This window comes from Staurois parvus, unplaced genomic scaffold, assembly GCF_062004578.1.
Source record: "Staurois parvus isolate SC_StPar_1 unplaced genomic scaffold, SC_StPar_1.0 ptg001329l, whole genome shotgun sequence".
NCBI lineage: Eukaryota > Metazoa > Chordata > Amphibia > Anura > Ranidae > Staurois > Staurois parvus.
Genome location: NW_028319125.1, coordinates 584,457 through 612,101, shown reverse-complemented (window position 1 = coordinate 612,101; position 27,645 = coordinate 584,457). Strand labels below are relative to the sequence as shown.

Below are 27,645 nucleotides of genomic sequence, written 5' to 3'. Positions count from 1 at the left end.
CAAACAGCGATCTATTTACAGGATGTGGCGAGCCATTCCCCTTTCTCAACGTGAAATTATAATCTATTTACAAACCTCGCGGACACTGTTGACTACTGTGGCCCCGCAGGATGGCACACGGGGCCTGGTATGAGCTTTTGTCAAAGCTTCACCCATTGTGACTGATGGCACTCACACAGCCAGGGCTGCTATGGGCACCCCCAATAGGCAGCCCTCAAAAGCCTACCGGATAGGGCCCGGGCCCCCAACAGCCCACCGGTTAGGGCCCCCAACAGCCCACCGGATAGGGCCCGGGCCCCCAACAGACTACCTGATAGGGCCCGTTCCCCCAACAGTCTACCTGATAGGGCCCGTGCCCCCAACAGTCTTCCTGATAGGGCCCGTGCCCCCAACAGTCTACCTGATAGGGCCCGTGCCCCCAACAGTTTATCTGATGAGGTCCAGGTCTACAACAGCCTACCTGATATGGCCTGAGCCTTCAACAGCCTACCTGACAGTTCCAGTCTTCCGCAGTAGAAGACTCAACTTTAATTGTCGGGGGCCACAGCACAGGGGATGTCTCTGCCAGCTCCCAAAAAGGAGTAAATAGTCCCCTGATGAATTGGTTCCCAGGGAACATTTTGTTAATTGTCAGGAGAAAAGCGATTGCCTGTACCTAGGGTATTTTTTCAGCAGGAACGCAGGTCCACCACCTCCAGCACTGAATGTATGTAACGCCAAGGGGTGCTGAGGTGTGCAGAAAGGTTTATTGATGCTAGCTGCTGGGGGATCTATTGTCACTGACGGGGATCTAATTTTGCATGGTGGTCTATTGCTGCTGGAGGAGTCTATTGTTGCTAGTGGGCGATCGGTTGTTGCTGGGGGGGGTCAATTGTTGCTGGAAGGGATCTACTGTTGAGGAAGAGGTCTATTGCTGCTGACTTCTGGAGAGTCTATTGATATTGGCTGCTGGGGGATCTGTTGTTGCTGCTGGGGGTATATTGTTTCTGGGGTGGAATTTTGTTGTGGGGGTCCGCTGTTGCATGGGGATCTATTGTTGCTGAGGGGGATCTATTGCTGCTGGCTCTGGGGGATATTTTTTACTGCTTTTCCGGTTATCATTACCAATTGTTATCCATACAAATGACTTAGCATCACAAAATGATACCTGGCTCGGTTTTTTCTAAAAGGAGAGGTGCTCGGAGGTGGGTAGGGGCGGAAAAAGTGACTCATAAGGGGGCAGTTCCTGCACCTATTCTGAGAAAAAAAAGCCTGTGCTCAAAGATACTTACATTCGCCTCTGTGCCTTGGGCCCCCTGCTGAACTGATGGGGTCCGGGGCCTGATGACTGCTCTGTGCATGAGATCCAGTTAAAGCAACCATTTGGAAAAATGTGTTTGTTCGTTTTCAAACTAGGATGTCTTCTGGAGTATGGTGACGTCTGCTGGAAATGTATGGCTGCATCCTGGGATAAACATGCCAGGTTTGATGTAAGGAAGATAAAAGCAGACTCTGCGAACGTCTTGCTGTTTTGATAAATAGATAAAATGTCATTCTTCAGTAGGTGGTGGATATGCCGCTCAAAGAGAAATTAGATCAAGGCATGATCAGTATTTCATCAAGAAAGGCCAACTCTACCAGCCTGTTGCTGAACATGCTTTGCAATGGAAATGTTTGCGTCGGGTCCTCTTGGTAAGGCGCATGTTTGTCACAGTCCCATTCATCTCTATGAGTGAGCCTTACTGCATTGGCTGCCTAGAGAAATGGTCTCCAAACTGCAGCCCGAGGGCCACATGGGGCCCTTTGCCTGCCTCTATCCAGCCCTTGGGGCACTATATCTCCCACTGATACAAGGCATTCTTCCTCCCACCGACACCAATGATGGGAAACTATTCCTCCCACTAATACCAAAAGATGGGACATTGATTACTTCCACTGACACCAGGTGGTCTCTACACCTACTGGCCACAATCCGGCAACCATAAAGATGGAAGGACAGTAAATTGGCTCTTTATTGGAAAGACTGGAGACCCCTGGCCAAGAGGATTCTATGAGTACAGCTCACCCATAAGGGTAAATGCATGTGCCATTAGAAGAGGACCTGGTGGGATGTTTTCGTTGCAAAGGCAGAGCCCAGGTGTCCCTAATGGAAGATCTTCTCTTAGGTTTTTACTGCTGATGGAACTGCCATTGGGAGAAATCCACCCTCCCAATAGACACCAGGAATGAAAGTGAGAGAAATTCCAACAGTTTAAGAACAGAAATAGAAGAAAAATCCTCTAATGCAGTGGTGCTCAACTTTCTTGAAATAGGGGGCCTAAAGTGCAGCCCCCAACATCACCAAAGAACGACACATAAAATTCAGTGCATATTTCAGAGACAGCAGACAAACAACAGGATGTAGTCAAAAACCTTGGGCATAATACAAGAGAAAAAGTCAGAGGCTGTGGTCATGGTACCAGAGATGGTCAGAGGTTGCGGTCATGGTACCAGAGATGGTCAGAGATTGCGGTCATGATACAAGAGGTGGTCATAGCTGTAGACATGATACAAGAGATGGTGAGAGCTGTGGAAATGATACAAGAAATGGTCAGGGCTGTAGACATGATTCAAAAAATGGTCAGGGCTGTAGACATGATACAAAAAATGGTCAGGGCTGTAGACATGATACAAGAGATGGCCAGAGCTATAGATCCCATACAAGAGATGGTCAGAAACTGTAAACATGATACAAGAGATGGTCAGAGTTGTGGAAATAATGCAAGAGATGGTTAGAGACTGTGGGCACTACACAAGATGTGGTCAGAGACTGCAGTCATGATACAAGAGATGGTCAGAGACTGGTCATGATACAAGAGATGGTCAGAGACTGCGGTCATGATACAAGAGATGGTTAGAGACTGTGGGCACTACACAAGATGTGGTCAGAGACTGCGGTCATGATACAAGAGATGGTCAGAGACTGCGGTCATGATACAAGAGATGGTCAGAGACTGCGGTCATGATACAAGAGATGGTTAGAGACTGTGGGCACTACACAAGGTGTGGTCAGAGACTGCAGTCATGATACAAGAGATGGTCAGAGACTGGTCATGATACAAGAGATGGTCAGAGACTGCGGTCATGATACAAGAGATGGTCAGAGACTGCGGTCATGATACAAGAGATGGTCAGAGACTGCGGTCATGATACAAGAGATGGTCAGAGACTGCGGTCATGATACAAGAGATGGTCAGAGGCTGTGGAAATGATACAAGAGATGGTTAGAGACTGTAAGCACTACACAAGATGTGGTCAGAGACTGCAGTCATGATACAAGAGATGGTCAGAGACTGGTCATGATATAAGAGATGGTCAGAGACTGTGGTCATGATACAAGAGATGGTCAGAGACTGCGGGCATGAAACAAGAAATGGTCTGAGACTGCGGACATGATACCAGAGATTCTCCTCCAGACATTACACGAGCCTGCAGGAGGTCCCTGTTATAACAGGGCAATGGGAAACACAGGTTAGTGTCTGCAGGTGCCCCAAAGGCCATATAAAAAGTGCCAAAGAGCTGCATACAGCTTTTTGGCCACAGGTTGAGTACCAGGGCTCTAACGATAAAACTTTTTCAGGTGACAACTTCTAAGGGATTTCCTTTAAGCCAGCCATTCATGGAGAAAAGCTTTGGCCAGTTCCTGATAAACCAGTCAAAATTCACTCTGTTGCCACCTCCAATGGAAAATTAAACCAGCCAGGCAGAAAACCATCAGCCAAACAGCCACGCATCCAATCAGATAGCCGCAAAGGGAGATTTGTGTAACGAAGATGGAAGAATCTTTTAGCTATTATTCCATCAGCCTACAGGTTGAGCATAAAAATCTGTGTATGGCCAGCTTTGCATTAGAGAAAATACTACTCACTTCCTATTGTGTCTCTGGGGCAGGAAGTCTGGATAATTCTCCCCAATGGGAAACACCAAAAAAAGCATTGCTTTAGCTATTCCTTACTCTATATCTAAAACTGCAAAATTTATGCAGTAAGCCAGAAAATTTGACCGGACCGAGTTCAGTGCACTGGATATTCGCTATGAATTATGCACCGTAGAAAATTAAGATTCAAAGACCAGCTGGGGGAAAGTGGGGCAGCCGGGAAGCCAGGATAAACATGTGCTCTATGCCAAGACCTGAACTTCCCCTTGCCTGGGAGATGCGTTGAACCCACTGATAAACATACACAGCCTTTTTTTTTTTTCTTCCAATATTCGTATAATAAATATCTTTAATATATCGATACTGAGCTATCTCTTTGTGAGAAATTACTACCAACAAATATCTGGAATATCTCTTTTTCCAATGTACTTATTATCAGGCAAAGCACATGAAGACATTTCATTCCCAGCTTTCTAATTCTGACAGTACAATATGTCAAACTCGGTGTAATTAGGACATAATAGGCCTGATCTCAGCAATAGGCTCCACTTATCTGATGTGTACAATAGAGAGGAATTATGTGCTGGTGGTTTAGCTTAACGGGGAACGCTCGGAGATTGTCTAAGTGGTGTATTTAAGAGCAGTGGAATGGCTGATTTGCCTATTATTCACCTGGCAAATGCTTCAACACATTGATAGAACACATTCACCATGAAGATTCAACTGCATATTCAAAAGGCATTCACCAAGTCAGTTGGCATTGGTACCCTCAAGAGATGTTAGTCTTTATAAAACCTTGACACGGGTCCCTTAGTGTGTTTTGTCGTGATTCTATTAACATCGACTGCACATGCCCTGAAGAAAGGTGAGGATATTTCCTCTGAAATGCATTGGATGTGTTTGATGCTATAGCACCCTCTTAGAACAGCTTGCTAGAGAGGTTCAGGTAAACCTAGTTTTTTTAGCTTTTCTATAATCATTGGAGCGGTGTTTTATTATTTTTGGCTGTTCTAGGTTTCACTGGCTGCAGGCTCAACTGCTTCCCCCTGCCTTCTAGTGGATTCTAGAATGTAGTGGGTTGGAAGAGGCAGACACTTGGTCTGATTATGAAGATGCCCAGTAGGTGAATGAGAAGTGCATAAATAGTCTGGGGCTTGGAGTAGCAGGGTTCTTGTTCAGGAGGAGAAGACCCCAGCCTGAAGCACTACTGCCATTTTCGGCAGTGTAGCTGAAGTCTGCAAGAGTTCACCGAGGTCCCAGCTCAGTGAGAGCTGGGGGCCTTCTTCCTGGAAGTAGCTGGAGCTAAATCAAGGGGATTCACTGAGGATCTAGCTTGGAAATTCACAGAAGAGATGTCTGGTTGACATTGGATGGAGATATCCAGATATCCAAGTATACGGGGGCATTGTGAGTATAGGCCTGAGTGTAGGATCCTAGTGGCTGTTCACTGCTCTGCCCTTTGAGTATCTGCTCCAGTGCTGTTGAATCGGGACCTTTCCTTTGCTTGAAATCCTAAGGATGCTTGTTCTCCCATAGTCTGCCAAAAGGGGAATTATCCTGAAGAGTGTAGACAAGGCAAAGAGTGCCCACTGGTTTCTTTGTGCACTGAACTTGAAGTACCCCAAAGCCCACCCTGCACCCCAACCAGGTTCAAAGAGAATAAACCATAAAGGCATTCCACGCCTGGTCATTGAGTTGTGAGACTGTCTGATTTATGGTGTACCTGGCTGCTTGTACACCCAATTGGAAGGTGAATCTGGTGCAAATCAGCAGAACCAGTTAGGGATCCGCACTACAATGCTCTTAACTACTACATTTCAAAAAGACCTTTAAGTAAGATGAACTTTAGTACCAGGCTCTCCTCCATGCACATCCATAAATTTACCACCTGGAAAGCATTCCCTTTACTGCTATCAGAGAGGTAGCAGTCTAGACCAAAACAAGGTCCTTGGTTGGATTCTTTCTTGGATACACAAAATATAACTGGTTACTAACATTTATAGGTAAAGAGATTGCCTCTCGGGGGATTCAGGAAGGAATTTATTCCCTTGCAGGAGCATTTGATCATGCTTTGCTGGGTTTTTGGCCTTCCTCTGGATCAACTGGGGGTGTAGGATTACAGCTTTTTTTATGGATGAACTGGATGGACTTTTGTCTTTTTTTCAGCCAAACTAACTATGTAACTATGTAAGGTCCACCCATACTATATTACAATCATGGGTCTGCTACTTTGAGAGAAAAGACACCTTATGGTATGTCCATCAGAACCAATTTTCACTACTGGTCCAGCGTTATCACATACACATCATTTGCCTACATCTGAAATTTACATTCTACCATAGGTGCTAGGATCGGCAATATTAAAGACACTCCGTCACGTAGTACGTTCAAATTCTTTTTAATGACCACCTCCAGTCCCAGTCATTGCCACTTTCTACACATTCCCTTGCTGCTCTGTTGTACAGCTTTCCTAAACCTCAGCAAGAGAAGAAGATATCAGAGCTTACATGGCGGTAATGATAGCAACCCCTGCTACGTGACAGTGCTGATGTATGGAGATTGCCCACCCTGCATTTAAAGAGGAAGCCACGTGCTCCTCCATACCTGGGGCACCAGATTTTGTGCAGAAGGTCCAACGGCACAACCAATTGGCAGGGAAGCAGGAGAAAGGGTAGTATAAGTGGGTCAGAGAGTGGGCTTTAAAGAAGAACTTTATTTGCCTCTATGTTTTCCACCAACCATATCTCATTAGTTGGGTTACCTACAAAAAACTACTCACACGCCCAATGATCAAGCAGTCTTCTGTAGAGATACATCTCACTGCTGCAGCACACATGGTTCCATGCCGCCATCTTCTTCTGTGACTTCATCAGGAAGCCAGCTGTCCCTTCTAGGTTCTGTAGAGCATCATCAGGGCTGCAAATAAGAACAAAAGAAAGTGCACTAACCTTGCGCATTACCTCAGCAATACAAAGATTTTATTAAAATAAGATGTGTACTCACAAACGTAGCAATATAAAAAGCGTATAGTATCCAAGAGTAGATCACAAGAGATCAAGTAGTGAGCGAATCTCACACACAGGGAGACTCTCATGAAAGGCTGACACATTTCGAAGGGAGATCCTTTCTTCCTCAGAGCCCTCCAAGGAAGAGGGATCTCCCTTCGAAACGCGTCAGCCTTTCACAAGAGTCTTCCTGTCTGTAAGATTTGCGCACTACTTGATCTCCTGTGATCCACTCTTAGATACTATACGCTTTTTATATTGCTACGGTTTGTGAGTACACAGCTTATTTTAATTAAATCTTTGTATTGCTGAGGTAATGTGCAAGGTTGGTGCGCTTTTTGTTCTTATTTGCCGTGTTGTTCAGGCTTCTCCAGCCTTACCTAAGGGCTGGACAACCTTTGATCCCTTGGTGGACGTGGTTTACGGAGGTCGATTTATCCACCTGTTTTGGATCTAAGTCTCTGAGCGCGGCAGATGTCGTCTTGAGCATCATCAGGGGCCGGCAGCAAAACCAGGGAGAGACAGCCAGTCCCTCTGATGGAGTGGAACATGCATAATAGAACATCCCGCAGACTACTGGGATGAATGATGTGGGTATCCCAGGAGGCTGGAGTTACTGCATATGTCATTCCCACCTAAGCAAGAATAGATAAAGTGCGGGGATAAGTTCCTCCCCCCCCCCAAAAAAATAATAATGATAATAAATTATATATATATATATATATATATATATACCCCTCCCTCCCTCCTAGATTGTAATCTCCAAGGAGCAGGGCCCTCAAATCCCTCTTGTATTGAACTGTATTGTTACTGTATTGTCTCCCACTATAATGTACAGCGCTGAGCAAACCGTTGGCGCTATATAAATCCTGTATATTAATAATAATATATCTTGGTCCTCCTGGGGAGGAGTGAAATGCTAGAAAGTGACTATTTAACTCTTCTTTGAATGGAGAACATGATCATATCTCCTTAACAGTACCTGTGGCGAATATTACATTGGCGCTCCACCTTTAAAAGTGGAACTCTAGCCTAGACTCCATTCTCCAAACTGCTGGTTGTAGCAGCCAGTCTATAGCTTACATCTTCCTGTGCCAGACTAATACAAAACTGTCTTCTCGGTGCTCGGTGGCCTGAACACCCTTGTTTTTTGCTTTGGAATGGAACATTGTAGAAGATTAGGGACAAGTTTAATTAAAAAAAAAACTCACCCCCAAAAGCCTCCCTATTACACATTTGCAAGCATTCGGGGGTGGACTTTTGGCCCCAAGTACATTTTTCTACTTGTACTTTCTCCAGATTCTTCATTCCTCTGCTTGAGGACACACAGCCTCTTGGTTCCTCTTCTTAGTGTGCATGGATGAACCATATTCTAACTGCTCTGCTAAAAACAAACTTTTTCTTTAAAAGTGATTGCTTATTACATGTTCTTCTTGTATTGCTGAGCAAACTCAGCAGATGAACCAGCAGACAGAGCTTTTAGCAGCGCAAGGTTTTATGATGACTCTCTAGTTTCCATTAGAAAGTTGTCTAGGCTTTCATATACTGTAGCCTTATGCTGATCTTGAAAACTATAGGTTTATATTGCCTTCTGTGTTCCCATTGGGTTACTTTCATTTTCTGTTTTGGTGACTGGTGTCACAGTGGCAGGAAGAGATGGGAAATCTCCAAAAAGGGTCATAGACAGTAACAATGAGAGGGTTCTACACCTTCACCTCTCCAAGCCGGCTGCAGTTCCATTTAAGCATTCTCAGCCCTAGACCTGAGGAGTCAAAAGAATTTCCATAACCATCCACAAAGGTCCAAATGTGTGCGCATTTAGAAATATACTCAGAAGTGTCTTTGCACTGCTAAAGGAAATCTGACATGAAAGAAATGCTTTGTAGGATGTTTTGAAATGTTAGTTTCCTGGCTGCGTCTAGCGGAGTTCAGCAGCAGGACAGGTAAGTATTTATTGCCTTCTATGCAGGGAGCTGCTCATTTAATTTTATTTAAATAGCAACATAGTTACTGTAATAAGCAACTCCATGTGTGGTAATCATACCAGAGAAAAGGTCTTAAACTCTACTTATCACACTTCCATCATTCTTCAGACATTAGACTGCAGTAACAGGGCTTCTTTTGGTGGAGAGAGAAGAGAGGGAGTGAAAGAGAAAGATACAGAGAGATACGGAGGAGACAGGGAGAGAGGAAGGAAAGAAAGAGAAAACAAGAGAAAGGGAAGAGGAAAGGAGGGCAAGAGTCTGAGGAGAGAGAATACAGCAGGTAGAGAGGAGAATGGAGAAGAGGAGAGAGAGACAAGAAATAAAACAGGGAGAAGAGGAGAGAAAGGGAGGGAGAGAGAGAGAGAAAGAAGAAATAAAACAGGGAGAAGAGGAGAGAAAGGGGGAGAGAGGAGAGAGAGAGAGAGAGAGAGAGAGAAGGATAGAGGGAAGAGTGGAGAAGAGCAAATAAAGAGATAGGAAAGGTGAGAGAGCATGGAAGACATAGGAAAACAAAAGAATAGGGAAAAGGAATGATGAAGAGAGAGAACAAGACAGAGAGAAGAGAAACAGGAGAGTGGAAAAGAAAGAGCGGGTAAGATAGAGAAAGATGAAAAACAGAATAATGTGAAAAGTGAGAGGAGAGATGAGAGAGCAGGGTAGATGAAGAAAAAGAAAAGAATGCGGAAGAAAATAGGAGAGGAGAGACAGAAAACAAAATAATAGGCAAGAAGGGAGAGGTAAATAAAAGCAGAGAAGAGAGAAAGAAAAGAAAGAAGAGAAGACAGAATGAAAAGAAAGAAAGAAGGAGGGAGAGAGAAAAGGACAGAGAGAGAAAAGAATGAAGAGAGGAGTGAGCCAGACAGAGAAAAGAACGAAGAGAGGAGGGAGCTAGACAGAGAAAAGAAATAAGAGAAAAGAAGAGAAGAAAGAAGAGAAGGGAAAGAGAGAAAAGAAAGAAGAGAGAAGCGGAAGAGATATAGAAAGAAGAGAAGAGGGAGAAAAGAAAGAATAGAATAGCGAGCAAGAAAAGAGAAGAGAGAGAGCAAGAGAGGGAGGAGAGCGAGAGAAAAGAAAAATTAGAAGAGTTAAAAAAAAGAAAGGGGGAGGGAAAAAAGAAGGAAGAAAGAAAGGGAAGAGAGAGGAAACAGAAAGGGAAGAGAAAAGGGAAAAGAAAAGAAAGAGAAGAGGGAAAAGAAAGGGAAGAGAGAGGGAAAAGAAAGGGAAGAGAGAGGGAAAAGAAAGAGAAGAGAGAGGGAAAAGAAAGAGAAGAGAGAAGGAAAAGAAAGGGAAGAGAGGGAAAAGAAAGGGAAGAGAGAGGGAAAAGAAAGGGAGGAGAGAGGGAAAAGAAAGAAGAGAGAGGGAAAAGAAAGAAGAGAGAGGGAAAAGAAAGAAGAGAGAAAAAAGAAGAGAAGAGTGGAGAAAATAAGATCAACAGTGAAGAGAAGAGAAGAAAAGAGAAGATGGATCAGAAAAATAAAAGAATGTGAAAAAGGAAGAAAAAAAGAAAAGAGAGAGAGAGAGACAAAGCGAAGAATGGAGAAGACGAGAGACAAAGAAGAGATTAGTGAAAGGGAAGTAAGGAAATGAGGGGGAAGAGATGCAAGAGATTTGAAGCAGCAGAAAAGAAGAGGAAGGGAAAGGCACATAAAATACAAAGGAAAGGGAAGAAGAAGAACAAGGAAAGGAGACAAGAGTGATAAACAGAGTAAAAGAGAAAGGGAGTAGGTAAAGTAAGGCAGGCTAAACATTATACAATTTTCCTTTAGATTTACCAAAACCATATAATATAAGGTCAAAACTAAACACGGTCAATTCATATGCAGTCAGACCTTGCACTATATCGATGAAGGTAAATTTAAAGGAAATTGAAGAAATAAGAAGAGATGATGAGAGAGAACAAGCAATAGAGAAGATATTGGGAAAGTGAGAGTGCAAGAATAGGAGAAGAGAGAGAGCGAGACACAGGAAAAGAAAGAGTGAAGATGTAGGAATCAGTGCCAGGACAAGGTCACCAGGAGCCCACGGCGAACATAGTAAATTACGTCCCCCCCCCAAAGATGTATGAGCATTATGTGTCAGCAAAAAAACCCTCCCCCCCCAAAAATGAAGCACTAATCCCCATGCTTACCCCTTAAGCATAAATTCACCCTCCTCCCAGTACAAATTCACCCTGCTAAATCCCCCCTCCCAATATAAATATTTGACACCCCCCCCAACTTAAATCCTCTTTCTCCTATATGTCAACAGCACAAATCCCCCCCCAAAAAAAAAATATTTCTCCTCCGAGCACAATTCCTCTACCCCTCAAATTTACCCTCCAAGCACAAATCCCCCTCCAATCCAAGTCTCCCCTCCCAGAACAAATTCCCCTCCCATAATCCCCCATCCTAGCATTAATTCACCCCCCCCCCCCAAATCTCTCCTTCTAGCAAAAAGTTCCCTCCCCCTACCCCAAAACAAATTCCCCTCCTAGCACAAATCCTCCCCCCCACCATATCACCTTTTCTAACACAAACCCACCAAATCCCCCCTCCTAGCACAAATCCTCTTCCCCCCTCCCAACAGCCCCCCCCCTAATCAACACTCCTAGCACACCTCCCCAAATTCCCCCCCAAACAATTTTAACCCCCTGCCACCCAACAAATTCCCCCTCCTAGCACAAATCCTCTTCCCCCCTCCCCACACAACCACCCCAAATCAACACTCCTAGCACACCTCCCCAAATTACTCCCCCCAGAACAATTTTAACCCCCTGCCTCCCACCAAATTCACCCTCTCAAAACAAATCCCCTCCTCTCAAACTCCTCATAGTGCCCCTCCCCACCTCACATAATACCACAATTCCCAAGGCAGCTGCCACCTTTTGCCCACCCCTTGTCCTGGCCCTGGTAGGAATGGAGGGAGATGGGAGAGAGATGGGGGAGTGATGGGAGAGAGTGATGGGGGGGAGAGTGATGGGGGGGGAGATGGGGGAGAGAGATGGGGGAGAGAGATGGGGGAGAGAGATGGGAGATGATGTAGGAGAGATGGGGGGGGGAGAGATGGCAGAGTGATTGGAGAGAGATGGGGGGGGAGAGATGGCAGAGTGATTGGAGAGAGATGGGGGGGGAGAGATGGCAGAGTAATGAGAGAGAGATGGGGGAGAGATGGCAGAGTAATGAGAGAGAGATGGGGGGAGAGAGACGGGGGGGAGAGACGGGGGAGAGAGACGGGGGAGAGAGACGGGAGAGTGATGGGGGAGAGACGGGAGAGTGATGGGGGAGTGACGGGGGAGAGAGATGGGGGAGAGAGATGGGGGAGAGAGATGGGGGAGAGAGATGGGGGAGAGAGATGGGGGAGAGAGATGGGAGAGAGAGATGGGAGAGAGAGATGGGAGAGAGAGATGGGGGAGAGAGATGGGAGATGATGTAGGAGAGATGGGGAGGAGAGATGGGGAGGAGAGATGGCAGAGTGATTGGAAAGAGATGGGGGGGGGGAGATGGCAGAGTAATGAGAGAGAGATGGGGGGAGAGATGGCAGAGTAATGAGAGAGAGATGGGGGGGGAGAGATGGCAGAGTAATGAGAGAGAGATGGGGGAGAGATGGCAGAGTAATGAGAGAGAGATGGGGGAGAGATGGCAGAGTAATGAGAGAGAGATGGGGGAGAGATGGCAGAGTAATGAGAGAGAGATGGGGGAGAGATGGCAGAGTAATGAGAGAGAGATGGGGGAGAGATGGCAGAGTAATGAGAGAGAGATGGGGGAGAGATGGCAGAGTAATGAGAGAGAGATGGGGGGAGAGAGACGGGGAGAGAGACGGGGGAGAGAGACGGGGGAGAGACGGGAGAGTGATGGGGGAGAGACGGGAGAGTGATGGGGGAGTGACGGGAGAGTGATGGGGGAGTGACGGTGGAGTGACGGGGGAGAGACGGGGGAGAGACGGGGGAGTGATGGGGGAGAGATGGGGGAGAGAGATGGGGGAGAGAGATGGGGGAGAGAGACGGGAGAGAGACGGGAGAGTGACGGGAGAGTGACGGGGGAGAGATGGGGGAGAGATGCGGGAGAGACGGGAGAGAGACGGGAGAGTGATGGGGGAGAGATGGGGGAGAGATGCGGGAGAGACGGGAGAGTGATGGGGGAGAGATGGGGGGAATGGCAAGCCAGTAGATATAAAAGAAGAGGTAAAACAGCAAAGTTAAGGGAACAAAAAGATGCACAAAAAAGTCTCCGGAGCAGAAAGGTCCATGTCAGACGGACAATTTATTCCTCATTTTTTTTTTATGAAAATGATTTCTTGTTAAGGAAATCATAATGACTTCCCATGGAATCGCTAACTGGCTCATTTCACAGCGATTTGTGGCTCAGTCGCCCAGAGCTGGGAGATAGAGATGTAAAAGAGGAATGGCGGTGAGTGGGACACAGAAGGGGAAGCGTGTTGGCGAGGGACATTTGCCTTTTAAATGTGCGCTGTGAGTTGGGAGCGGGATGTGCTGCCCTTTAGAGATGGAAGCGGCTGTGTAATGAATAGAGTGTGTAATAGGAAAGCAGTCGGCACGTCAGGAAGGCAGAAGCGGCCGCTGATTGCTGGATAATGCTGTTAGCCTGGCAGCGGGATGCGGAATATATTGAACAACAGTGGGGAGGTGACACGGCCGTCAGGTTTGACACATCGCAGGAGAGACGGGCTTTGAAATCAAAGCTGGACCCGACTGATACACAGAATTTACTGTCATGTCCTCCTCATATACCCCGAAGGTGGAAAAAGCAATCAAAGATTTCTGACCAGCCAGCCAGGATTTTGAAAGCGGAAAAAAAGAAATGATATGCGGCTCAATCAGTATATAAATAGCGAGGGAGGCGCAGGTGGGTGGGGCAAATGATTAGAAGTACACCGGGATTCCCCATCATTTAGCCAGTATTTGAGTCACATCGCTGGCTAGCAGCCATGAGCGACTTTTATTAAATAGCCCCTCCCACATTCACCTCCCGTGTTCATGGGTTGCTGTACCTTAAAGGGCCAGTACACACAAAAATGATATTTTAGGTACAGGTAGAGACTGTGCAGCTGAGTCAGCCCATGGATTCTTGTAAATCTTAGGTGTAAAGCCTAGTTTACATTTGCAGTTGGGAGATAGTAAAAACAGGTGGTTGAGACACATTTTTACCAGTTCTACCCCCTCTCCCAACCAACCCCCTAATAAGCTGCAAAGGCAGTCATATTCACATACCATGGCGCAGTGCTGCAAAACCTCTCCTCCCAATACGAATAGTGAATGGGGCTGGTTGCGGAGCTTTTACGTGTTAAAACAGATGGTAAAGTGGCAACAAAAGTGCTTCCCACCACTTAGCAAATGACCTCTGGAAAGTGATCCACCACAAATCACTCTTCAGAGGATGACACTAGTGTAAATGACCCAAAGCATTGAGATATCAAAATCTTCATAATACCCAACTCTGTTCCTATCCTCCTGGGAGGTTTTATAATCCAGTAAGGATGGTGGGAGCCCCTCATAATGAGCACAGAAGGTGTACAGACCCAGGAACTCAGCACAGGGATGGTACGAACCCCTCATAATGGGCACAGAAGGTGTGCAGACCCGGGAACTCAGCACAGGGATGGTGGGAGCCCCTCATAATGGGCACAGTGGGTGTACAGACCCAGGAACTCAGCACAGGGATGGTATGAACCCCTCATAATGGATACAGAAGGTGTGCAGACCCGGGAACTCAGCACAGGGATGGTAGGAATCCCTCATAATGGACATGGGTGGTGTGCAGACCCGGGAACTCAGCACAGGAATGGTGGGAACCCCTCATAATGGGCACAGCGGGTGTACAGACCAAGGAACTCAGCATAGGGATAGTGGGAGCCCCTCATAATGGGCACAGAAGGTGTGCAGACCCGGGAACTCAGCACAGGAATGGTGGGAACCCCTCATAATGGGCACAGTGGGTGTACAGACCCAGGAACTCAGCACGGGGATGGTGGGAGCCCCTCATAATGGATACAGAAGGTGTGCAGACCCGGGAACTCAGCACAGGGATGGTAGGAACCCCTCATAATGGACATGGATGGTGTGCAGACCTGGGAACTCAGCACAGGAATGGTGGGAACCCCTCATAATGGGCACAGCGGGTGTACAGACCAAGGAACTCAGCATAGGGATAGTGGGAGCCCCTCATAATGGACACAGGTGGTGTGCAGACCAAGGAACTCAGCACAGGGTTGGTGGGAACCTCTCATAATGGGAACAGAGGGGGCACAGACCTGGGAACTCAACACAAGTCAGAACCCCAACAATATGACCGTTCTAATAGCGGACAATACGGTGCAACTTGGCATACACAAACAGGGCTGAGGCTATCAATCACAGGCTGTGTGCTGGAGGTCCCTCCCGTCAATTTTTACCTTATGCTGTCAGGAAAACTTGTCAGATATGACTCATGCAGAAAGCAGAGGAATGAGGCATCAGACAGAAATGACACTCAGTGCTCTGTATTGAGACAAGAACACACTATAGAGGGATGTGCTTTGTTCATATTTCATGTCTGGGCTTTACAACCACTTTAAGGGTACATCAGGGCAAAAGTATTAAAGAAAAACATACACAGTACATTTCTGCAATGCCTACACAATTTTCAACCAGACATAATCTACCTGTGTTGCACAGAGAAGCACGGAGACCCAGTGATGCAATCATTGCATCTCAAATAAGGTGTGCAATGAAAATGGAAAGATGTTACTTAATCATTTTTATATTGATGAGGAGGAGGAGGAGAATGTGTACCTGATCCTCTCTTTTGGACAAAACCTATTTCAGACCAGGGGCGGACTGACCCTTTGGAAACTCAGGCACTGCCCGAGGGCCCGGGGTCAGTAGGGGGCCCCCTGAAATGCCCCTGGTACCTTTTTCATAGGCTTTTTTGAGTTTGGGCAAGGACACAGGGGCCCCATGATCCCCTATTGCCCGGGGGCCCCATGAGTTGTCAGTCCGCCCCTGTTTCAGACTTTTGATTTGGACCATTTAGAATAACGTTTGTATCACTATAGAATTAACATTGATTGGGGGAGATTTACTAAAACTGGAGAGTGCAAAATATGGGGCAGCTCTGCATAGAAACCAATCCACTTTTTTTTACAGAACTGTACAGTAAAATGCATCAAAAACGCAGTGGAATGCACATGTCCCTATTTAAATTGAAGAAAAAGAGAGCATTAACTGGAACACGTCAAAAAATGCATCAAAAACGCCCCGGAACGTGCAAAACACCCATTAAAAACGCACCAGACGTGCCAAAAATATGCATGCAAAAATGCATCTGGAACGCATCTGGACTGCGTTTCTATAGTGTGAACCGGCCCTAACTTGGGTTATTTGCATGTAAACTGGCCATAGAACACAAAGCAAGTTCCTATGAAAAGATAATACACATGGTTTATGTACCAAACAGTAAAACCTCCCAACAGTCCCGGATTCTGTGGGCCGGGCTCAAATCTTGACATAAATCCTGCATTGCTGTGGACCTGAGCATTGTGCTGCAATCCCCCCCCACTGCCTGCCATTGCTGTTCTACATAGAAGAAGCAGGGTGGGAGCAATGACAGCTGAGATGAGCAGCAGCCCCGTCCGCAATTCAGTAACCCTCGGTTCACACCTATGCGTTTTCCACAGCGCTTTGCAGAAACGCAGTACAGTCCATTTAACATGATTTCCTATGGGACACATTCACATCTCCGCGTTTTCACCCGGTGCGGTTTTTGGAAAGGTTCAGGGACTTTTTGTTGCGTTTTTGCCGCGTTTTAATGTGTTATGCGTTTTAAATCTGCCTAGCAACAAGAAACACAAAACGCAGCAAAAAATGCATGTGCAAAAACACAAAAAGCACTGCAGAAACAGATCAAACGCAAACTGCATAGGTGTGAACCTACCCTTAAAGGGTTAGATCACCTTTTTTCAGAAAAAAATGAAAAAGTGATCTACAATGTCCACCTTTCCAACCAGGGTCCCTGCCGGACTCACCTCCGTGGGCAATAAGCTGTCAGTGTCCACACAGGGGTTTGGGGATTTGAAATCCCTCTTCTCTGTGCAGGGCTCCCAGGATGGATCAGAGTGAAGCTCTGTGCTGATGCTGACCAATCAGAATCGCTCTGATCTGTCCTGAAAGCCCTGCGGAGGGAGAAGAGCGGGGATTGCAAATCAATGTCAATGTGAATTGACCCTAAATTATCTGGTATTATATTATGGGGATTATTATTATTATACAGGATTTATATAGCGCCAACAGTTTGCTCAGCGCTGTACATTACAATAACAATACAATACAATACATGAGGGGATTGAGGGCCCTGCTCCTTGGAGCTTACAATCTAGGAGGGAGGGGATGGTGGCACAGGAGGAAATAGCTGTGGGGGATGGAGTGGTAGGAGGAGTGGAGGAGATCGGCAGTTAGCAGGGGGCGGGGTAGGCTTCCCTGAAGAGATGGGTTTTCAGGGTGCGCCTAAAGGAGAGGAGAGTAGGTGATAGTCTGATGGATTGGGGTAGGGAGTTCCAGAGGATGGGTGATGCCCTGGAGAAGTCCTGGAGGCGGGCATGGGAGGAGGAGACCAGGGAGCTAGAGAGAAGGAGGTCTTGTGAGGAGCGGAGTGTACGTTTTAGGTGGTATTTGGATATCAGGTCGGTGATGTCGTTTGGGGCAGTATTGTGGACAGCTTTGTACATCAGTGTTAGCATTTTGAATTTGATCCGTTGGGCAATCGGAAGCCAGTGGAGATGAGGAGAAAGGGAGGTGTTCTGTAGTCTTAACACACTTCCTGCCCAGGGGGGACAATGTTGCTCCTCTATAGATCCAATACAGTGATTCCCTATCTCTGCAGGACATTTACTTACTGGCAGGATCACCAGGTGAAAATAAAGGAAACAAAATCCTGAAAAAAAAAAAAAGAAAACGAATGCAGTTGCCACATCTAGGAACTGGTAAGCTGCGATATATTACATTTCTGTCTTACAATCTAGGAGGGAGGGGATAGTGGTACAGGAGGAAATAGCTGTGGGGGATGGAGTGGTAGGAAGAGTGGAGGAGGTCGGCAATTAGCAGGGGGTGGGGTAGGCTTCCCTGAAGAGGTGGGTTTTCAGGGTGCACCTAAAGGAGAGGAGAGTAGGTGATAGGCTGATGGATTGGGGTAGGGAGCTCCAGAGGATGGGTGATGCCCTTGAGAAGTCCTGGAGGCGGGCATGGGAGGAGAGTAGGTGATAGTCTGATGGATTGGGGTAGGGAGTTCCAGAGGATGGGTGATGCCCTGGAGAAGTCCTGGAGGCGGGCATGGGAGGAGTAGACCAGGGAGCTAGAGAGAAGGAGGTCTTGTGAGGAGCAGAGAGTACATTTTGGGTGGTATTTGGATATCAGGTCGGTGATGTAGTTTGGGGCAGTATTATGGACAGCTTTGTACGTCAGTGTTAGCATTTTGAATTTGATCCGTTGGGCAATCGGAAGCCAGTGGAGATGAGGAGAAAGGGAGGTGTTCTGTAGTCCTAACACACCTCCTGCCCAGGGGGGACAATGCTGCTCCTCTATAGATCCAATACAGCGATTCCCTATCTCTGCAGGACATTTACTTACTGGCAGGATCACCAGGTGAAAATAAAGGAAACAAAATCCTGGTAAAAAAAAAAAGAAAACGAATGCAGTTGCCACATCTAGGAACTGGTAAGCTGCGATATATTACATTTCTGTCTTTGGGCTTAGATCCGCTTTCATGTTCCAATTTGCACTTCACTAAAATGGTACTTATTCCATTGTGATAAAAAATATATTTTTTGATATTAGTTTCAGTTTCTGACATTCTGAAGTTGCCGCGCTCCTGAGAATCCGTCTGAATGCTTCTCTATGGAAGCAGAAACACAACCTCATTCAAGCTGTCAATTGTTCCTCATTCACCTCGGTGAAAGCTAAAGCCATCCTGACAGCTGCTGGAATAACATTGTTACATATGAAGGCAACACACAGATAGAAGGAATTACCAGCTAAACACGGTACATGTCTGTTCAGAGGGGGCGTCGGGGGAGTCCGCCTGAAATACCGCGGCTTTACATCCCAGACGGATTCTATTTCTTCGCACTCGAAATTGGGTACAGTAAATCTGGGATTGGGATTTTGGTGCTGCGAGCAAAAGATTCATTTCATTGCCTGCAGACCTGATCCCCTTTATCAAGACTTCTCCTCCCCTCCACACCAACCCCAGGTTCACACCGAAGCGTTTTCCGCAGCATGTTGCAGAAACGCACTACAGTCCATTTAACACGATTTCCTATGAGACAGATTCGCATCTCCGCGTTCTCACCCGCTGCGTTCTTTGGAAAGGGTCAGGGACTTTTCTGAACGCAAAAAGTTGCATTTTTGGTTCTATACACTTCAATGGAAACGCTGCAGAAAAGCATGTAGTATGCTGTGTTTTTGCCGCATTTTTGATGCTTTTTGAGTTTTAAATCTGCCTAGCAACAAGAAAAAAAAAACGAAAACGTGACAAAAACGCATGTACAAAAACGCAAAATGCACCACAGAAACAGATCAAATGCAAACTGCATAGGTGTGAACCTAGCCTTAGGAAGGGGTCAGGGACTTTTTTAAAAGCAAAAAGCAGCATTTTTGCTACGGTAGAGTTCAATGGAGAAGCTGCTGAAATGCATGGTAGCAGGGGCGGACTGACCATTCGAGCACTCGGGCACTGCCCGAGGGCCCGAGGTCAGTAGGGGGCCCCATGAAATGCCCCTGGTACCTTTTTATAGGCTATTTTGGGTGTGCTTTGAGTGTGGGCAAGGACACAGGGGCCCCATGATCCCCTATTGCCTGGGGGCCCCAAGAGTTGTCAGTCCGCCCCTGCATGGTAGTGCTCTTTTGCTGTATTTTGCTGTTTATGTTTTAAATCTACCTAGCAACAAGAAAAAAATAATTAAAAAAAAAAAATGACAAAACCGCATGTGAAAAAAAAACACAAAACGCACTGCAGAAACGGATCAAACGCAAACTGCATAGGTGTGAACCTAGCCTTAAAGGGTTGGAACACCTTTTTTTAAAAAAAAATGAAAAAATGAATTAAAACTGTCCACCCTTCCAACCAGGGTCCCTGCCGGACTCGCCTACGTTGGTGATGAGCTGTCAGCCGATACAGCGGTCTGAGGATTTGAAATCCCTCTTCTCTGTGCAGAGCTCCCAGGATGCATCAGAGTGAAGCTCTGTCCTGATGCTGACCAATCAGAATCGCTCTGATCTGTCCTGAAAGTGCTCCAGAGGGGATTGCAAAACCCTGGATTGACGCACCAGCTGTGTGGGCACTGACAGCTCATCACCTACAGAGGTAAGTACATTGGGGACCGGGGATGTATGGTCTTAGTTCAACTTTTTCAGTTTTTTCTGAAAAGGTGAACTTGCACTTTAAAGCTGACGTTTACATGATGAAACTTTTACATTTTAGGTGGTTGTAAAGACAGACAGTTTTATTTACCTTCATGGATTCTATGCATTAAAAGTGTTACTAAACCCACAACAGTACAATCAGTCTGTAGATGCAGTAAAGCATGCTTGTTATACTCACTGTGGAACCTAAGGGGTTAATCCTCTGTATTGTGGAAAAAACGTTGTTTGATCCCATCTTCTCTGATCCTCCCCTTCTTCCAGTATCCCCCTCTTATCTCCTGATAATACATATTGTGTGGGTCACTCTGCACATGCTCAGTTTGGTGTGTATCGCTAGAGATTTTTTTTTTTCTTGGGACAGTGCATGTGATCAGCACAGGGCCAATCAGCGCTGTCCAGACAGAGGTCAGGGGTCCTGCATCCTCCTAGAACAAAATGAAAACTCCTCCTACAATATTAACCAGTACTGATATAAGTCACAAGGCTGCTATATACTGCTGATGAGAAAAAGGTATTTAGCAGTTTATATTTACTACAATAGTTCCATTTCCATGTTCTGTGTACTGTGAGAGACCAGATATAGTGAATGCAGGGTCCTGGGTGACCGGATATAGTGAATGCAGAGTCCGGGGAGACCGGATATAGTGAATGCAGGGTCCAGGGAGACTAGATAGAGTAAATGCAGGGTCCGGGGAGACCGGATATAGTGAATGCAGGGTCCGGGGAGACCGGATATAGTGAATGCAGGGTCCGGGGAGACCGGATATAGTGAATGCAGGGTCCGGGGAGACCGGATATAGTGAATGCAGGGTCCGGGGAGACCGGATATAGTGAATGCAGGGTCCGGGGAGACCGGATATAGTGAATGCAGGGTCCGGGGAGACCGGATATAGTGAATGCAGGGTCCGGGGAGACCGGATATAGTGAATTCAGGGTCCGGGGAGACCAGATATAGTGAATTCAGGGACCGGGGAGACCAGATATAGTGAATGAAGGGTCCTGGGAGACCAGATATAGTGAATGAAGGGTCCTGGGAGACCAGATATAGTAAGTGCAGGGTTGAAGGAGACCAGATATAGTGAATGCAGGGTCCAAGGAGACCAGATATAGTGAATGCAGGGTCCGGGGAGACCAGATATAGTGAATGCAGGGTCCGGGGAGACCGGATATAGTGAATGCAGGGTCCGGGGAGACCGGATATAGTGAATGCAGGGTCAGGGGAGACCAGATATAGTGAATGCAGGGTCCGAGGTTTAGTAACACTCTAAGGTGAAAAAAAAAAAAATATCTGCAAGCAGCTCTGCCTGCAGCCACCCGAATACTTCTCCAACCAGCGATGGGCAGGAGAGCCGAGGCTCTTCATGCTATTTCCTCATTGGCCCAGGTACAGCAGCAGGAGCCATTGGCTCCCAGTGCTGTCAATTACAGCCAGTGAGGAGGGAGCGGGGAATGGGGCTGAGCCCTGCTCTGTGCATCTTATGGACACACAGCTGGGTTTGGGAGCGAGCACACATGAGAACCCCCAGAGAAAGTGGCTTTCTATAGGGGCACCTGCTGAAGAGGTGGAGCCAAAAGCACCGGTGGGGGATCCCAGAAGAGGAAGATCGGGGCAGGATGTGGGTGAAAGTGCACAGCATACTTTGAATGACGATTACTCAGTCCTGCAACACTGTACCCATATGACCTTTTTATCATTTTATGAGACACTTAGAGCTTTCTTTTGGTGATATTTAATCACCACTAGGTTTTTTTATTTTTTGCTAAACAAGGAAAAAGACCAAAAATTTTGAAAATATAAAATTTCTTTGTTTCTGTTATAAAATTTAGCAAAAAAAGTAATTTTTCTCCCTCACTGATGTGCGCTGATGAAGCTGCACTGTTGCGCATTGATAGGCAGCACTGATGGGAGATAGGGGGCACTTATGGGCACTGATGAGGAGGCACTGATGGGCACTGATAGGCTGCACTGATGGGAGATAGGCGGCACTTACGGGCACTGATGTGGAGGCACTAATGGGAGATAGGGGGCACTTATGGGCACTGATGTGGAGGCACTGATGGGAGATAGGGGGCACTTATGGGCACTGATGAGGAGGCACTGATGGGCACTGATAGGCTGCACTGATGGGAGATAGGCGGCACTTACGGGCACTGATGTGGAGGCACTGATGGGAGATAGGGGGCACTTATGGGCACTGATGTGGAGGCACTGATGGGAGATAGGGGGCACTTATGGGCACTGATGTGGAGGCACTGATGGGAGATAGGGGGCACTTATGGGCACTGATGAGGAGGCACTGATGGGCACTGATAGGCTGCACTGATGGGAGATAGGCGGCACTTACGGGCACTGATGTGGAGGCACTGATGGGAGATAGGGGGCACTTATGGGCACTGATGGGAGATAGGCGGCACTTATGGGCACTGTTGGAGCTGCATAGGTAATCAGGGCACAGATCAATATGGTTCACACAGGGAAGCAGATTTTGATCAATACTTAATATATGATCGTAAATTATCAATTGCATTCCAGTTTCCACCATGTAATCTCATGTAATGTAATCTGATTGATCAAAATATGATTGTGTTCATGAATAACGTATCTCAGTGCCGACGACTGATACAAAACGATTGATGATTTTCTACCTAAATCTAAATCGATCAGAAGGGAAGTTATGGCTATTCGAATAAATCACACATTGATTGGACAATGAAAAAGAAGCATGTGTGTCCACCATACGTACACCAGATTCTCTTGGTTGCATTGTCAACACTATCAGTGCCTTGTGCAATGTCCATCTCTTATGGAACTACAAGTACCATCATGCTGAGACTCTGCTGGAACCACCACTGAAAAAAGAGGACAAATACTGACTGCCTCCAACCCCTGGGAAATCCAAGATTTCAGGTCCAAATCACAGCTCCCCCACTACAGGAATAATATAAAAGAACTGCCAAATATCACCTGGGGATGGCGGCACAGTGCCAAAGCACAGCATCCAATGCCGAGATCAATCACACGGTGAAGTGCTATGGAGCCAACTACATGGCCTATTCGTCATTATCTACCAATGAATGGGCAAATCCACGGCTGAATGCCATAGAAGAGGAGTTCTTGGAAGCTCTCTGGGAGAAGACAGAGCTCATTGTATAGAAATGTAACAATCTGCAAGGTCACTGGTTACGTAAAAACATCAAATGTGACAAAGATAGGAGTCATAAATGAATATCCAGAATATTATCATCATGGATTCAATACAAAGAGAGGAGTAATAAACAAATACACAGTATTATTAGAATCATGGATACATGTAAAAAGTTATTAAATAGATAGATAGATAGATAGATAGATAGATAGATAGATAGATAGATAGATAGATAGATAGATAATAGATAGATAGATAGAGTACATCGTTGGATGGATGAAGTAGATGACAGATGAATGAAGATAGAGTAGATGATAAATAGATCGATGCGTGGAGAGAGTTAGACAGATATTGAATAGAGAGACAGAGAGATAGATAGTATAAATAAAAAGAGATTTACTGATATTCCAAATATTGGAAGACTTATAGATGAATGAAGATTGATAGAGTAGAAGATAAGTGGATAGATAGATAGATGTCATGTTGTAGAAATTGATAGGTAAATACAGGATAGATGGATAGAGGAATAAAGATCAATAGATACAGCAGAAGATCAATGGATTGATGGATAGAGATAGAGTACAGCAGATCATAAATAGATAAAGATTAACTGAGGGGTAAATATTGGAATAAATAATGGATACATGCAGTAGATAACAGAGATAAAGATAGATAGATAGATAGATAGATAGATAGATAGATAGATAGATAGATAGATAGATAGATGAATATCGAACAGATGAATAGAGATGATAGATTGATAGAAAGATAGATAATAAATAGATATTAGATCAATTGATAGATGAATATTGGATAGATGAATGAAGATAATAGGTAGATAGATAGATAGATAGATAGATAGATAGATAGATAGATAGTCAATTGATATATAGAAATAGATAGATTAGGTGATAAAAAGATAGATATAGATAGGTCTATTGATAAGAATTGTAAAGCTATACAGTAGATGATTAGTTGTTATTTTTTGTTGTACTTAAAGAAATATTCAATCTTGCCCCATTCCCCAGATCCATTCATCACTCTTGTTACCATTCTAACAACTCCCTAAAGAGGGCGCTGGTTAGCCAGGCACCTCCAGCAGTATGTCTCCCTCTAGAGGCCGATGCTGGATCTGCAGTTCCAATAACCTGTTCATAGTCCTATCTGCTCAAGAACACAGCTGAGCCATTCACATCACACAGTACACATCACATATCTAATAGCACACATCACACACCACACATTACACAGCATACATCACACACCAGCCATACAGCTCACATCACACACAATACCCAAAACATAGGTAAATAAATAAATTATATATATATTATCAGTAAGTAAATGACAAGCCACTCCTCTTTCTTCCCCTTCATAGGGTCACCCCTCTTATTCCTCACCCTGACATGCATTAACATCTGGCACAGACAAGAGGTGCAGACTGGGCGCTCAGGAGCACAAATCAGGTGTCCGGTAGGTGCAATGTGGGCGCTCAGATGGCGTAAGCTGGGCGCCCAGTAGGCACAGAGTGGGCGCCCCTCTCAGGCAGGCAGTAGACTGGGGGGTGCAGAGAGGGCGCCTCTCTCAGGCAGGCAGTAGACTGGGGGGGTGCAGAGAGCGCGCCCCTCTCAGGCAGGCAGTAGACTGGGGGGGTGCAGAGAGGGCGCCCCTCTCAGTCAAGCAGTAGACTGGTGGGGTGCAGAGAAGGCGCCCCTCTCAGGCAGGCAGTAGACTGGAGGGGGTGCAGAGAGGGCGCCCCTCTCAGGCAGGCAGTAGACTGGGGGGGTGCAGAGAAGGCACCCCTCTCAGGCAGGCATTAGACTGGGGGGGTGCAGAGAGGGCGCCCCTCTCAGTCAGGCAGTAGACTGGTGGGGTGCAGAGAAGGCACCCCTCTCAGGCAGGCAGTAGACTGGGGGGGTGCAGAGAGAGTGCCCCTCTCAGGCAGGCATTAGACTGGCGGGGTGCAGAGAAGGCACCCCTCTCAGGCAGGCATTAGACTGGCGGGGTGCAGAGAAGGCACCCCTCTCAGGCAGGCAGTAGACTGGGGGGGTGCAGAGAGAGCGCCCCTCTCAGGCAGGCAGTAGACTGGTGGGGTGCAGAGAAGGCACCCCTCTCAGGCAGGCATTAGACTGGTGGGGTGCAGAGAGGGCGCCCCTCTCAGTCAGGCAGTAGACTGGGGGGGTGCAGAGAAGGCGCCCCTCTCAGGCAGGCAGTAGACTGGGGGGGTGCAGAGAAGGCACCCCTCTCGGGCAGGCAGTAGACTGGGGGTGTGCAGAGAAGGCGCCCCTCTCAGGCAGGCAGTAGACTGGGGGGTGCAGAGAGCACGCCCCTCTCAGGCAGGCAGTAGACTGGGGGGTGCAGAGAGCGTGCCCCTCTCAGGCAGGCAGTAGACTGGGGGGGTGCGGAGAGGGCGCCCCTCTCAGGCAGGCAGTAGACTGGGGGGGTGGAGAGAGAGCACCCCTCTCAGGCAGGCAGTAGACTGGGGGGGGGGTGCGGAGAGGGCGCCCCCCTCATGCGATGCTCGCACACTAGGCACAGCCAGCAGTGCGAAGTCAAAGTTCTCTTTTATTTTTACCTCCCATTTCCTTCCTTCCTTCCTTCCTCCTGAGCCTCTATCACACCCGGCGGGGAGATCGGAACGCACAGCCCTGTTTATTGCATTCAGTTTTTGCAGGCTGGGGAACTACAAGTCCCATTCCTCCCCGGCATGCTGGGTCTTGTAGTTTTCCAGCATTGGCGATCCCCAGCTAGCGAAGGGCTGTGCTGCAGCCGGCAGTGTATGGAGGGAAGAAGGCTGGGGGAGTCAAACATTGAGGGGGGGGGGTCTCACCTGGGTTCAGGGGGGTCCTGATCAGCTCCTGTGGGCTGCTGCTCTGGCTTGGATCTCCGGAGGTTGGCAGGAGAGGCTGCTGGCTTGCTGTGTGCAGGAGGGAGAAGATCCGGATCCACACAGCTCGGAGATCAGTGTGCTCACTGCTGTACAGACAGGGGGAGCTGTGTGCTCTCATTCCGGAGCATGGGCTCCCACCACCAGCAGAGGAGGTGCTACAGCCTATGTCAGCTCTCTGCAAGATGAGGAGGAACCACCACTGCTGGGGCTCAGCCTTTGTCACCCCGAGGTGTCAGACTCCTCCAACCCCAGCTCTCCCTTCCTGTTCCCATACCCTGCCACCCCCCCCCCCCCCTCATTTTCTCAGTTTGCTTTGAATTTGTATATTTCCCTGCCTCTTCTTGGCTTTTTTGTCTGCTCTTCGTTCTTCTCTTTTTATACATTTTTTTTTCTTTCCTTTCCTGTGTTTTTATTACTTTCCCTTAGTTTTCTTTTCCTCTCTTCTCCTTTAGTCCCCGGTTACACCGGTGCGACTTGTCATGCGATTTGATCGTTTCAAATACTTGTTGCATTAAGTCGCACAGATGTCTTCCAAGTTGCGCCTGAAGTCGGACTGAATTTAAGTGAAGTCGCTCGATTTCAAAGTTGGATTCGGCGTGACCGAAGACTAAACTTCAGTTCACATGGGTGCAGCCTGCGTTCTGCAGATACGGCAGCGCAGTCATTGCAATGTGTTGCGGTACCTGCAGAAATGCGAGTATAGAAATCTGGGACCTTTTTCTTTAAATCGCACAGCGCAGAATCACATGGTACCATGCGGTATCGCACTCACGAAAACAGGTGCTTTGCCAATGTGTGGGGAGCCATTAAGAGTTAATGGCAACCAGTAATTTTTGTATATTTACTTTTCAATAAAAGATTGTACACAAAACAAGCTAAACTAAACCGCACAAGTGTGAACCTTTCCTTTCCCTTCCCATTGTTTTCCCTTCCTTACCCTCTCCCCCTCCTCTCTTGACCCTCATTATTCCTTCCCTTGCTCTGCTCTCATTTCCTTTCCTGTCCCCCTTTTTTCTTTCCTTATCTCCTTTCATTTTTACTTTCCTTTTCTATTCCTCTCCTTTGATTTCCTTTCCCTTTCTTTACTCCCTTCTCCCTTCTTTCAGTTTCTCTCCTACTCTTTCCTTTTCTCTCCTTCTTTTCATTTCCTTTCCTCATTGTCCCTCTCCTCTCTTTTCATTCCTTTTTCTTTTCTCTCCTTTCCTATTCCTTCCCTCAACTCACATTTCATTTCATTTGCTTTCCTTTGTTTTGATTTCCTTACCTCTCTCCTCTTTCCTCTCCTCTCCTACTTTGATTTCCTTTCCCCTCCTTACCTATCCTGTCCTCTCATTT

The 27,645-nt window shown here is 46.8% G+C and overlaps 1 protein-coding gene across 2 annotated transcripts in view; it reads right to left on the bottom strand.

Annotated features, from left to right (window-relative positions):
* LBHD2 (LBH domain containing 2) overlaps nt 1–26,475 on the bottom strand; it is a 101,648-nt gene extending 75,173 nt beyond the window's left edge. Inside the window, exon 1 of one of the 2 annotated variants that reach the window (XM_089661356.1) lies at nt 26,251–26,475. The gene's annotated coding sequence lies outside the window, so the exon portion shown is untranslated. The remainder of the gene's footprint in view (nt 1–26,250) is intronic. The other variant, XM_089661358.1, reaches the window with a different exon arrangement.
* Nucleotides 26,476–27,645: the final 1,170 nt, after the last annotated feature.